We start from the raw sequence: 14,069 nt of genomic DNA, 5'->3' as shown, positions 1-14,069 counted from the left end.
CATAAAAGCAAATTTGTGTTGCTTCTGAGGATTCACTCCAGAAGCTGAGCAAAGCCATGTAGACCTAAACAGCCCGTGAGGGGCGCCTCTTGGACGATAGCGCTTAATTGACTGCAGAAGATAAGCCAGCTGGAAATCTCAGTAGAACCTCCCAAAGTGTCAAATACAATTTTCAAAAAGCTGAAAACCGTGTGATTCATGCAAACATGAACTAAGCACGTGTTAAAGACTCATGCAACTCATTAATGAGAAAACCAGCTAGATGATGAGGCTGGTTCGCTAATCTTTTAAACATTTATTGGCTCATTTCTCTGCTCAAAACCTTCAGGGGACCTTAAGATTTTCTTTGCTTTCTTGCATCTGATTTGCCTGAAAAATTTAAAAAAAGATGAAGAAAATCTTGGATCACATGGAAAGTAGCATTCACAATAAAATTACCTACCTGTTTATCAAGAGTTATTTCTACTGCACTGTAACTACCTCTGCTGAGACACAATCCTTGTATTCTGGAAGCTTGTATAAACTTTGGAAACATGAATATGCAGTGATAAAGAAGGAATCCAGGGCAGAAACTCCATGGTTGCTGTGGGCTGACTAGTCATCACGATTTATGGAGCAGGCAAGAACGGAATGTGTCCCCAAGACCAAAAGTCCTCCAATAAGACATGTTCATGGGTAATGAACACGCTGGGTTTCACTTGCAGTCTGTCTAGGGAGATTCGAGATGAGTGATTTATCGACTGACAACCAAAAAGTTGTTTTTCGTTTTGTTACTGAAATCTTGGAAAGATAGTAAGAGATTTAATAAACAGACATGCTTTTTTCACTGGTAATAAGTATTGACTTTTTCAGAAGCACAATTATAACATATCTTTTGTAGATCCATGTTACCTACTTCTCATTTTTATTATGAAAGCTCCAGACATAACTACATGGTAGATTAATCCATATGCCCTTCCTCCCTAAGACAAAATAACTTTGTTTATCGTCTTTTAATGCAATACAGGAAAACACTGCTTAAACCTTGAACAAGAGTGAGAAAGAAAGAGGAAAAACAAGGGAGAGATTACATAGAGACAGAGAGAGAGAGAGAGAGAGAGAGAGAGAGAGAGAGTCAGAGAGACAGAGACGGACATGCTGGCTTTTCTGCAAAACAAAGAAAGAAACCATCTTCTAAATAAATAGCTTAATTCCAAGCAAAGTGTGAATCATAACTGAAGTAGATTTCTAAGTTCAAAATGTAAGGCCGGCTGCCTCGCTGAAGAGCCAAATGGACACACTTATCTCTCTGTGCTGGCTCCCCACACCTGCTCCTATCTGGTTTCTCCATGCAGGCTCCACACGCCCACTCCTGCATTCCTCACTCAACCCTTTCAAAATTTAAAAAGGCCGCGGAAGATTTGTCCAATGGCAGTTTAACATTAACCTCCCCAGCCAGTCAGCCTACCAATGAAACTGTCTGCTCTTTGTTTCCCTAACAATCAATCAAATCTTCTTACCAATGAAATTGTCTGCTCTTTGTTTCCCAATGACCAATCAACTACCTCCACTTCTTATAAAACCCCACGCCCTGAGAAGCCCATTGCGACTTCTCTGGCCCCTTCCCGGACCACAGAACCTCGCCCGGGAGCTGAATAAATTGGATTCTCATTTTTTTACACTGGCCTCAGTTTCCTCATTTTAACTCAGCAATATACCTTACACAAAATGCAGTTAGAATGACTTTAGACATTTAAGGTAATGTTGAAAACTTGAGAGAACTTGTTTGACATCAACTCTTAGGGAAAAAAGAAAATCACAAGTTTTGATGATGGAGTCAGATACAGGCAAAGGTGGGAGGTTCAAAGTGAGTAAGCAGGAACGCGAGTTTGTCTAGAAATGAAGTAAGTGTCACTGAGCCTTTCTCGTGTTGCTGTCACCTTTTTGGGAGGAAAAATATATAGTCTCCAGAAAAGTCCCCTGTAAGACCACCTGCTGTGAAGCTGCTCTGAAGAAAGATAAAACTGCTTTATATATGAAAAGGTAGCAGCAAGTGGGAGGGAACTCTTCTGACAGAACAAGATATTTTTCTAAGAATAAGAAGCAAATAGGACTTGACAGTTATTTCCATTAAAAGATCTGACACTTGAGTTTAGATTTCATATTATTGTGATTCTCCTGCCAAATCCAAGGTTAGGCATTCTAGCTAATTTATTTTTATTTCCCATCAGTAGATACCTATAATCCCCAATGGATGCTGATTATGGCCCTTAATCAACACACGAATTCATTAATAACTTATGGAGAATATTTGGAAACAGAAGTCCTGTGGTTTGAGACATTCTGACTCAGTAGGTCTCGAATAAGCCCTGGAAATCAGAAAGTATTTTTAAATACTCTTAGAATTTCTGATGATCAACAGATTTAGGGGCGATTACATTACCTAGGAGCGCTGGGGTCAGAATTAACTATGTAAATTAGTCTGCTTACCTTGAAGGCGCATTCCAGAAGATAGCAGAGATGAATTTCAGAAGGAAAGGACTAGAAGGATGTTGACTGAATTAAAAGAGAGAGAGAGAGTTTGGCAAATTTTTGGAGTGACTATAGAGCAAATTTAAACAATGACCAGAAGAGCTTATATTTTAGGCAGTGATGAAGATTGCAGGGATATCTTTTTAACTTCAAGACAACAAAGATTATAAGTCCGGATAGTTCCCTGAGAGCTTTCAGGACACAGCCGCAGCCTGGTAAGTGAAGCAGGATATCGTGACAGCTGTAGCTCTTCCCTGCCATCCTCTAGAGGGAGGGACGGCAGCTGTACCGTCTGCAGTGACACTCCATGGCGACGGGACGGTGCCACCTATCAATGATTGACAGCTGACAAAGCATATACAGGTAGTGCCTTTCTAAGAATGGGTCTATTTTGAATAAAAAAATGTAGATCAGGCACAATTTGTTTTTGCATGCATCACATTGTGATTCAACCCTTGATATGCCTTAATTGAATTTTCTCCAGAGGAGGAGGTGAGAACTGAAAAGTGAGCCAAGTAAGAGTTGTCACAGGGCAAATGTAGACACCAGGAAAACAAGACCTTCGTAGGCCTTGAATCCTGACCTCCCCCAAAAGGTATGTCCGTGTCATAAGCTGGAACCTATGAGAGATCATTGTGGGTTACCCGAGTGGGCCCTGATCCAATGGTGAGTGTCTTCACAAGAGGAACACAGGGAGGAGAGGCAGAGTGATAGAAAAGGAAAGAGTTGAGGCCCACGAGGAGGTCAGCGAAGATCTCAAATGATGGGGAATGGCAAATGGTCAGAAGGATGGCAGAGGGCTGCATTTCATGGGCCATGCTAGGAAGCGGAATCCCACCAGTGCATGCTGGCCATGCAGCCAAGAAAACAGAGACCACAGGACAAAAACAGCAGCAGAGGAAATAGGAACTGGTAGCTTTAGAGAATTTCAGTAGCCAACTGAATAATCAAATCTGCTTTGGACTGCTCCCTGGGAAACAAGGGTTCATTAGGTGATAAACTCCCCATGATTCTCCTGGTAGGAGCTCCATGCACTCCTCATCTCAAATAACGGGGATAGAAGGAGTTTTGGCATCGAGGTTACATATGTGCTCAGTGCTTGTTCATTAGATATCAGGTGCCAGTGTTCCCTGAATTATCCTTAGACGACACGACTGTGTCAAGCAAAACCAAAACGCTGCCTGAGGGAATAATTGCTGGAAAAGGAAAAGCAGCTTGGGAGAAATCTACATTTTAGGATGTTTATTCAATCTTTCTCCGTGTAGAGGGAGCAGAAGGAACACTCCTCTAAACAGTCACATTAGAAAGATTAAGGAGCAGTGCTCATCAGAGCCAGATAAAGATGAGAGTGTACCCTAGAGGGGATGATATCACCAAATTAATATTTTTTAAATATTTGCTCACCATTTACTTAGTAGAAGAGGAAGCAAAGGGGTTTCTGTTAATATCTTGAACCAAATTTGATCTCAGTTTTTTTAGAAAACTCTTCCGCTTACTGATTTGCTTTCCTTTGCTAAAGCAGAGAAGATATTCATGGAAAACAAACAAACTTTGTAAAATGTGTCTTACTTTTAATGGTTCTTTTTCTCCAGTTTACTTTCATTATTTTCAGGAGCAGACAATTTCTTGGGCCACAAATTAATGGTTTAAAACATAGGTAATTAAAAGAGTCATTTAATTTTGGCAAGCTGTACTGCATTCAGTATATTTTGTGTGTGCGTCGTTTTTGTTTTTTAAGAGCTCTGTCACCCAGACTGGAGTGCAGTGGTGTGATCACGGCTCACTGCAGCCTCGATCTCCTGGGCTCAAGGGATTCTATTGCCTCAGCCTCTGGGGTAGCTGGGACTACAGGCACACACCACATACCTGGCTAAGTTTTTTTGTTTTCTGTTTGTTTGTTTGTTTTGTTTTGTTTTGTAGAGATGGGGTCTCGCTATGTTGCCCAGGCTGTTCTTGAAGTCCCGGACTCAAATGATCCTGTCACCTGGGTCTCCCAAACAGCTGGGTCAGTAATGTTTTGTTCAGAACCTCAACTGAGATTGCCATAATAATATGGCATATTCATAATAATATGAAAAACTCTGTTAACAGGTCAGCATTAGAGAGGAGTGGTATACAATTTCTACTCCAGACTTGAGTCTAAGTCCTTTGGTTTAGAAGCAATGCATGGCTTACCAGTTCTATGAGAAGTTGTACCTGAAAATGAGTTAGGTGATGCCATAGTTCCGTGAATTTTCGTTCTTTGTGGATGGACATCTTGGGAAGCTGCCTTTCTTTCTGCCCCTGGATCTGGGTCTGAGTCTAATGACGGCCTCTCAGTCTACTTTCAGTTCAGCCTTGTGCCTGCAGATGACGTAAGGCCCATGGAAAAGGCTCTATTCATCTAAACTGTCTCCACCCGACAAGACACAATGCACATCCTGTCATTTCCAATGAGTCTTTCTTCCATGATGCTATGGTTTACCCCAAACCCTTTCTTATGGAGACATTGCAATGATTGCATATGAGTTAATTTTGGAAATTAATTAACATTTTCTATTAAAACTAAGTTTACAAAGCACTTGATCCTAAATAATATATCTTAATCATGATGAAAAAACCCTTTGAGACAGAGTTTCTTATTATTATTTTGTATTTTCAGGACAATAAAACTCTAAGTGATTTGCCCAGTATTCCACATGCAGTGAGAGTAACCCCAGGATTCTAAGCCAGGTCCTTCATTTGTTCTCCATTTAAAATACCCTCTTTCATTGATTCTAAGATGCATTTTTTGTTTACATTTTAACATCTCAAAAACTGGTATGATGTGTTTAGTGGGCACTGTTTGTGCTTCTTTAGAGTAAAAAATATAAAATGATATTTTTTAACAGCAGTGCCATCTTAGATTAGGTAGAGGACTGTATTTAATGAGGATTTACCATACTCCAGGAGCTGTGCTGGGAACTAGAAATAAAGCTGTGAGTGACACAGTCTTCTTTCCCACTCCTGTCGAGTTTCCAGTGTTTTCCCTGCATCATTACACCACCCGAACCTAGCCTGTTGTAAATTGCTTTCTATTGTGTCCCAGGCGTTGGAAACAATAGTCTTAACAAGATTACAACCCCTTGCAGTGCTGCATCTAGCTGAATTGCCTTCCCTGTATGTAATCTGTGATAACTTTCCCGTGTATTTTTCTCTGATGCTTTGGCTTTCTACACCAGATAGAAAGAGATCCCAGGTGGTAGAATCATTATATTGATCCAGACTTTTAAAATATTTTTCTAGGACTTGGAGAATCACAACTGGGCCAGTGATATGGAGGCACTAGCAGGGATCTACAGCTTTGCTTCACTGTAATTTGCCGGCATAGCACCTGATGCCTTCGAGGCACAGGGGTATTTAACAGGTAGAGCCCCTCTCCCACATATATTGCCCGCAAACACACTGCTAAAAACAAAACAATGTGAAACTAATGTAGATTCTGTTTCTTTCCAGCAGTCTTGGTGTTAGCAGCTATCTGCAGCAGACTAAGATGCGACTGACCTCTGAGAAACGGTGAGGCCACGAAACCAGAGCTATAGACCTGGCTCTTCTGCTAACTGGCTATCAGTCTCTGAGCCAACACTGACTTGTCTCTAAGGTGAATGTATTCGACTGAATAATCTCCAGGTCCTTCCTGACTTTTAACAGCATAAGAAGCAGAAGCCAGCTAAGGCTCGGTCTTATTTTTCCACCATGTGCTTCCAATTAGGGGTTATCACTCAGAAGATACTGGCCCCCTAATTAAAGAGAGGTCACAACCGGGCGCGGTGGCTCACGCCTATAATCCCTGCACTTTGGGAGGCCAAGGTGGGTGGATCACCTGAGGTCAGGAGTTTGAGACTAGCCTGGCCAACATGATGAAACCCCGTCTCTACTAATAATACAAAAAAAAATTAGCTGGGTCTGGTGGCGCATCCCTGTAATCTCAGCTACTCAGGAGGCTGAGGCAGGAGAATCGCTTGAACCCAAGAGGCGGAGGTTGCAGTGAGCCAAGATCACGTCATTGCACTCCAATCTGGGCAACAAAAGTGAAACTCCATCTTAAAGGAAAAAAAAAAAAAAGACGTATCACAATAGTTGTGTAAGAACTGACTCTGAAAGGTCTGAGGTCAACAGAACACGCTGTAGCTTTCAATGTAATTTATTAATCACTGCAGTGGCATGAGGCAGAGGGGGCTGGTGACTAACCACTCCTCTGCTCCCTTTCTGCCAATGAAGTGTCCGACAGAGGGCATGAGAAAAGCAGGAAGGATTGTGGTGGGCCAATAGTATCCCGTTACACATCCCGATCCACGCACAGCCGCTGCACCTGCTGTCCTACCTGGGTTATGCCTTATGGCTGAGTAAGTGACTGGTGAGAACAAGCAGCAAATCCATCTTCCAAGCCAGCAATATCCTAGACACTTTAGGAAAAGTCACCTCTGGTCATTTATTTATTTTTATTCTTAAATTTCAATATTTAGTTTAGGTTCAAGGCATACATGCGGTTTTGCTACGTGGTGTATGTTACCTGATGCTAAGGTTTGTGGTACAAATAGTCCTGGCACCCAGGTAGTGAGCATAGTACCTGACAGGTAGTTTTTCGACTCCTGACGCCCTCCCTCCCCTCTCTAGTAGTCAGTCTCCAGCATCTATTGTTTCCATCTTTATGTCCATGAGTACCTAATGTTTAGCTCCCACTTATGAGTGAGATTCAGTATTTTGTTTTCTGTTCCTGAGTTAATTTCCCTGAACCGGAATAGCCTCCAGGTGCATCCATGTTGCTGCAAAGAACATGATTTCATTCTTTATTATGGCTGCATAGTATTCCATGGTGTAAAATGCCACATTTTTTAATGGAATGTGCTGCTGAAGGGCATCTAGTTTGATTCTGTGTCTTTGCTATTGGGAATGGTGCTGTGATGAACATCCTAACCCAGCTGTCTTTTTGGTAGAGTGATTTATTTTCCTTTGGATATATACCCAGAAATGGGATTGCTGGTTAAAAGGGAATAATAGTTCTCTTTTAAGTTCTTTGAGAAATGTCCAAACTGATTTCCACAGTGGCTGAACTAATTTGCATGCCCTCCAACGGTGTTCAAGTGTTCCCTTTTCTTCACAGCATTACCAACATGTTATTTTGTTACTTTTTAATGATAGCCATTCTGACTGGAGCGAGGTGGTATTTCATTGTGGTTTTGATTTGCATTTCTTTAGTGATTAGTGATTTTGAGCTTTTTTGTCATAAGTTTGTGGTTGACTTCAGTAAAGTTTCAGTATTCAGGCTGGGTGCAGTGGCTCATGCCTGTAATCCCGCCACTTTGGGAGGCCAAGGGGGCAGATTACTTGAGGCCAGGAGTTTGAGACCAGCCTAGCCAACATGGTGAAACCCTGTTTCTACTAAAAATACAAAAATTAGCCAGGTGTGGTGACATGAACCTGTAATCCCAGCTACTCAGGAGGCTGAGGCAGGAGAATCACTTGAATCCAAAAGGTGGAGGTTGCAGTGAGCTGTGATCATGCCACTGCACTCCAGCCTAGGCAACAGAGCAAGACTCCTTCTTAGAAAAAAAAGTTTCAGAATACAAAATCAATGTAAAAAAATTAGTAGCATTTCTATAAACCAATAACATTTAAGCTGAGAGCCAAATCAAGAATGCAATCCCATTTTCGAAACCCACACACAAATAAATGTCTGGGATACCTCTAACTATGAAGGTGAAAGATTTCTACAAGGAGAACTAGAAAACACTGCTAAAAGGAATCATAGCTGACTCAAACAAGTGGAAACACATTCCACACTCCATGGATTGGAAGAATGAATATTGTTAAAATGGCCATACTGCCCAAAGCAATCTACAGATTCAAACTCTCCTATCAAACACTGTTCCTATCAAACTCTCCATGTTATTTTTCACAGAAATACAAAAACTATTCTAACATTTGTGTGGAACCAAAAAAAAAAAAAGTTTTAATAGCCAAAGAAATTCTAAGCAAAATTTTAAAAAAGCCAAAGCCAAAACCATCACATTACCCAATTTCTAATTATATTACAAGGCTATATTCACCAAAACAGCATGGCACAGGCAGAAAAGCAGACACATGGACCAAGGGAACAGAATAGAGAACCTAGAAAAAAAGCCACACATCTACAACCATCTGATCTTCAACAAAGACAACAAAAATAAGCAATGGGGAAAGGATTCCCTATTTAATAAATAATTCTGGGATAACTGGCTAGCCACACACAGAAGAATGAAACTGGACCCCTACCTTTCACCATGTATAAAAATTAACTTAAGATGGATTAAAGACTTACATGTAAGACCTAAAACTACAAAAATTCTACAAGAAAACTTAGAAAATACCATTCTGGATATTGGCCTTGGCAGAGAATTTATGACTAAGTCCTCAAAAGCAATTGCAACAAAAACAAAAATTGACAAGTGGAACCTGATTAAACAAAAGAGTTTTTGCACAGCAAAATGAAACCATCAACAGAGTAAACAGACAACCTACAGGATGGGAGAAAATATTCATAAATTATGAATCTGACTGTGGTCTAATATCCAGAATATATAAGAAACTTAAACAATTCAGCAAACAAAAAACAAGAAAGCCCGTTAAAAAGTGGACAAAGGATATGAAGAGACATGTCTCAAAAAATAATAATAATAATTAAAATGTAAATCCAGGCCTTCAATTTTAGTTTTTTTTTTCTATTTTAATTTTGGTAGTGAGAATGCACTTGCCATGTATATACCTTTGTTTGAAACTGTGTTTCCTAGGAGATAATCAAATTGTTTCATATGTGCAAGGCTACATTTTCTTTCCCCAGACATCTCCTCTCTGAAGGGGTGAAGGATCAGGAGTCAACTCATCGTTGCTTATTGAAAGAGGGTTGTGGAATCATCAACACATTTGTGCAGGCTGTAATGTAGAATAAGTGATACAATAAAAAGAAAACCAAAGCTAATTAAAGATTTGGAAGGGACGTTGGTGATGCCCTGGTCCAAACCCTGCATTTTATAGATATGGTGATATGACTCACCCAGGATTGGTTAATTCTTGAACTAAATCCCCTAGTTCTCGGTTCAGTCTTCTCATCCCTTCCAGAGCCCACAACTGAGGTACAGAACTGTGCAGTCAAGCAAAGGCTCGAAGGATGTGCATTCATCCCACAGGAAGGCATGAAACGGGGAAGCAGAGTTCCCCAAGAATGTAGCTCAGGAACAGAGATAGAGAGGGGGTGGAGAAATGGAACTTTAAGGTGCAAACGCCTTAATCAATAACAGCACAAAATTAGAATATCCCCTAATTTCACTTTAATGTGTTTTTCATCGTCTCAAGCTAGAGAGAGAGAACTGTGTTATGAGAGAGCTATGTACACTCGACATCATACACCAGGCTCCAGTCCCAGCTTTTTCTCATTTACCAGCTGAATAGTACAGCGCTGTAGAAAGTGCTTTAGGTATAGAGTGTGAAGAAGCTACGGAGTCACTGCAGTCGCTACCATAGATATACGCCAGAATTTCTAGTGGATCTCACTCTATCATGTGATAATATGTGATTTTTTTCTCTTTTTGTTCACCCTTCTATTCCTGTTTCTATGTCTGTTTTTTTTCTCAGCAAAAAAACGCATATCAATTATAGTTCGATCACATATTAGTGGCTATAAGTGTCAGTTTTCTTATTCCTTCTGAGTGGGAATAATAGTATTTACTTACAGAAATGTTGATATAATTAAAGGAGATAATAAAATGAGCTTAGCACGTAGTCGTTGCTCAATAACCCTGTTTACATTCCTCTGAGTAACCTTGCATGATTCACTTATTTTCAGTCTCTATTTCCGCATCAGAGAAAAGGAAGGGTGATAATACCAAACCCCAAGGCAGTCAAAATTGAGGGTGATAAAATATGTTGAAATGTTATGGCTAAGCATAGTAGCTCATGCCTGTAATCCCAGAACTTTGGGAGGCTGAGGTGGGCGGATCACAAGGTCAGAAGATCAAGACCATCCTGGCCAACATGGTGAAACCCATCTCTACTAAAATAAAAAAAAAAAAAAAAAATTAGCCAGGCATGGTGGCACGCACCTGTAGTCCCAGCTACTCGGGAGGCTGAGGCAGGAGAATCACTTGACTTGGGAGGCAGAAGTTGCAGAGAGCCGACATAATGCCACTGCACTCCAGCCAGACAGCAGAGCAAGACACCATCTCAAAAAAAAAAAAAAAAGAAAAAGAAAAAGTTATGGAAATGAAAGACCATGCTATAGGATATAAATACTGGATATAAGTGTATTAAAAAGCCAATACAATTATAATGTGATGCTATATAAATTGACATAAAACATGATGCCTACTCCACAAGATACCACTACACACTTATCAGAATGGCTAAAATTTAAGAAAAAGTGCTAATACCAAATGCTGGCAAAGATGCAGAGAAATTAGATAATTTATACATTGCTGATAGGAAAGCAGAATAGTACAGCCCTCTGAAAAACAGTTTGGTAGTTTTGTATAAAACTAAATATGCAATTACCATACAAATTAGTGTTATGCTTTGAGGCATTTGTCCCAGAGAAATAAAAGCCTGTGTTCACACAAAAACTTGTGCATAAATGTTCATAGCAGCTTTACTCATTATAGCCCAATACTGGAAACAACCCACATGTCTTCAATGAATGGTTAAACAAGCCATAGACACTAGAACATGAAATACCACTCAGCAATCAATAGGAATGAATTATTGATACATACAACTTGGATGAGTTGCTGGGAAATTATGCTGGGTTTTAAAAAGTCTCTTTAAAAGGTTATTGCATTGGTCCATTCAGGCTGCTATAACAAAATACCTTAGACTAGGTAATTTATAAATAACTGAGATTTATTTCTTACAGTGTTAGAGATTGGCAAGTCTGACATCAAGGCACCAGCTGATTTCGTGTCTGGTGAGTCCTTGTTTTCTGCTTCATAGATGGCACCTTCTTGCTGTATCCTCACATGGTGAATGAGGCAAATAAACTCCCTTAAGCCTTTTTTATAAGGAAACTAATAAACTGAATTCATGCGGGCTCTGCCTTTATGACCTAATCACCTCCTGAAGGCCCCATCTCTTAATACTGTTGCACTGGGAATTCTATTTCAACATATAAATTTAGGGAAGGGGACACAAATATTTAAATCGCAGCAGTTCCATACTGTATAATTCTATTTATACGACCTTCTTGAAATGACAATGTTACAGAACTGGAGAATAGATTAGAGGTTGTGCAGCTTAGTGATGGGGAAGGGGATTGACAGGAGGTAGGCAAGGTTATAGGAGGCAGCCTGAGGGATCTCTGTGTGGCTGGAACTGTTTCTTTAGTGTGGTGATGGGTACGTGGATGTACGTATGCGCTAAGATTGCATAGGACTATGCACACACATATACACACAAGTGTGCAAGTAAAACAGGGAACGTCAGAATAAAATCAGTAGATTGCAATAACTTAAATATCCTGATTCTGATATTGTACTTTCATTTTCTAAGATGTGACCATGGGCAAAGGTGGGTAAAAGATACATGCAATCTCTCTGTATTCTTTGTTACAAGTGAATGTGAAACAAAAATTATCTCCACATGTGAAATATTAATTAAAAAGTGAGATTTACATTATTTATTACGTGAAAAAGCAGTCTGCTTTTATAAAACATGCATAGTGAAAGCTGGGAGAATACACTCTTAGTCAGGGTTCAGTTGCACATAACAGAACCCATTCTAGCTATTTTAGGCACACAGGGATATGACACAGGAAATTCAGTGTTTGCAAAGTCATTGAAAAGCTTGAGGATCAGACTTTAGGCTGAGCTTCCAGTAGTGGCTCCCCGAGCAACACTGTAGATCAGGCCATGACGGAGCTGCCACAATCCGTAGCCACAGCCAGACGCTGTGCAGCCACCGCTGGCTCAGGCTGCACTTCTTCAACTAAGATCGCACTAGCAACACAGGCGCTTTGTGCATGGCACGGGCTGAACACACCATGGGCCCGGTGCTGCAGCCTTTGCCGATTAAACGTCGATGCCGCTGTCAGGAGAAACTGCAGATGCAGCGCAACACAACCTCCATCTCTTTTCCACCGTCCAAACCTCACACTGTGCTTTGGCTTGGGGGCTGATGGATCATATGGGAAACCTGAGGCTTAAGGGAGTCTGAGAAACGCACCCTTTACATGTCCAGCTTCTAAAGTGAAGTATGAGATGCTATGGGAATTTGAGTGGAGTTTAGGGAGTCATTCTGCACCACCCGCCACATACATACATCAAAATTTCTAGTGGATCTCCCATATATAATTTGTCATTTTTCTTCTTCGTTCTCTATATCTTTCTCTATGTCTGCTTTTTTAAATGTATGCCAATATTAGTAAAAACAAAAAGCAATTCCACTTTGAAAAGTCAAATCAAACAAGTAATCAATGACCAGTTAGGGAGTGGAGGTGGAGCCACAGTGATTGGAACCTGATCATCTTTAAAATATATTTAAGGCGGGGTGCAGTGGCTCATGCCTACAGTCCCAGCACTTTGGGAGGCCAAGGTAGGATGATGGCTTGAGCCTAGGAGTTTGAGACCAGCCTGGGTAACAAGACACTGTCTCTACAAAATAATAACAATAATAATAATAAAATTAGCCGGGTATGGTGGTGTGTGCCTGTAGCCTTAGCTACTCAGGAGGCCGGGATAGGAGGATCGCTTGAACTCCAGAATATGGTGCTACAGTGAGCTATGACTGTACCCACTGCATTCCTGCCTGGGCAACGAGACAGACCTTTACTCAAAAAAAAAAAATAAAAAAAGAAAGAAAAAAGAAAGAAAGTAACTTTAAAGTCTGAAAGCCTATGTTTCTATGATAAATGGCCATCTCAGCCTAGAAAGCTTTAGGCCCAGGGTTCAAAATTGAAATGTCTGCAATAAGAAGTAATATAAATGAGAGAAATAGGCTGAGTAAGACAATATAGGGTGGTGAAAACTCCAAACCTGTCCTGTTTGAAGTGGAAAGTCACTGTTCGGTGCCTGCTAATTATCGTCGTATAGAAATTCAGGCTCAAGGTTACCCAATCTTCTAATTTTTTTTAAAAAAACGATTTTTATGAAAGATAGGATAATTTTAAATGTTGGTTTCAACACATTTAAATCTTGGCTTCCATTGACTGCAGCAGACACAGCAGCTCCTCGGTGGCCTGTTCTACAGCGTTGTTAGGGGAATCACTCCTGCATTACTGAAAGCTTCTATTAAAATATTGTTACTAACAAACACTCTGACACCCAAACAGAACACCTCCTCAGGGAGGACTTTTCTAAGAAGCCCCCAAGTATGCAAGCTCTTCTTTAAGCCCTCGCTGCAGCTGAAGCTCTGTCTTTGAAGTTCTAGCAGATACTTTTCTGAACAACAGTGATTCCAGGGAAGGACATCCAGTCAAGCCAATGGCTGTAGCTACCATGATAAGAACTTGTGGGGTTTGGTGACTTTTCCCGGAGCGTGCCTTGGAGCCAAGGTGGAGATGAGTTCAGCAACTATTC

Source organism: Aotus nancymaae, unplaced genomic scaffold (genome assembly GCF_030222135.1).
Source record: "Aotus nancymaae isolate 86718 unplaced genomic scaffold, 86718_ANA_hifiasm-v0.15.2.pri h1tg000097l, whole genome shotgun sequence".
NCBI lineage: Eukaryota > Metazoa > Chordata > Mammalia > Primates > Aotidae > Aotus > Aotus nancymaae.
The sequence above is the reverse complement of the archived record's forward strand: the minus strand, read 5'-3'. Positions refer to the sequence as shown.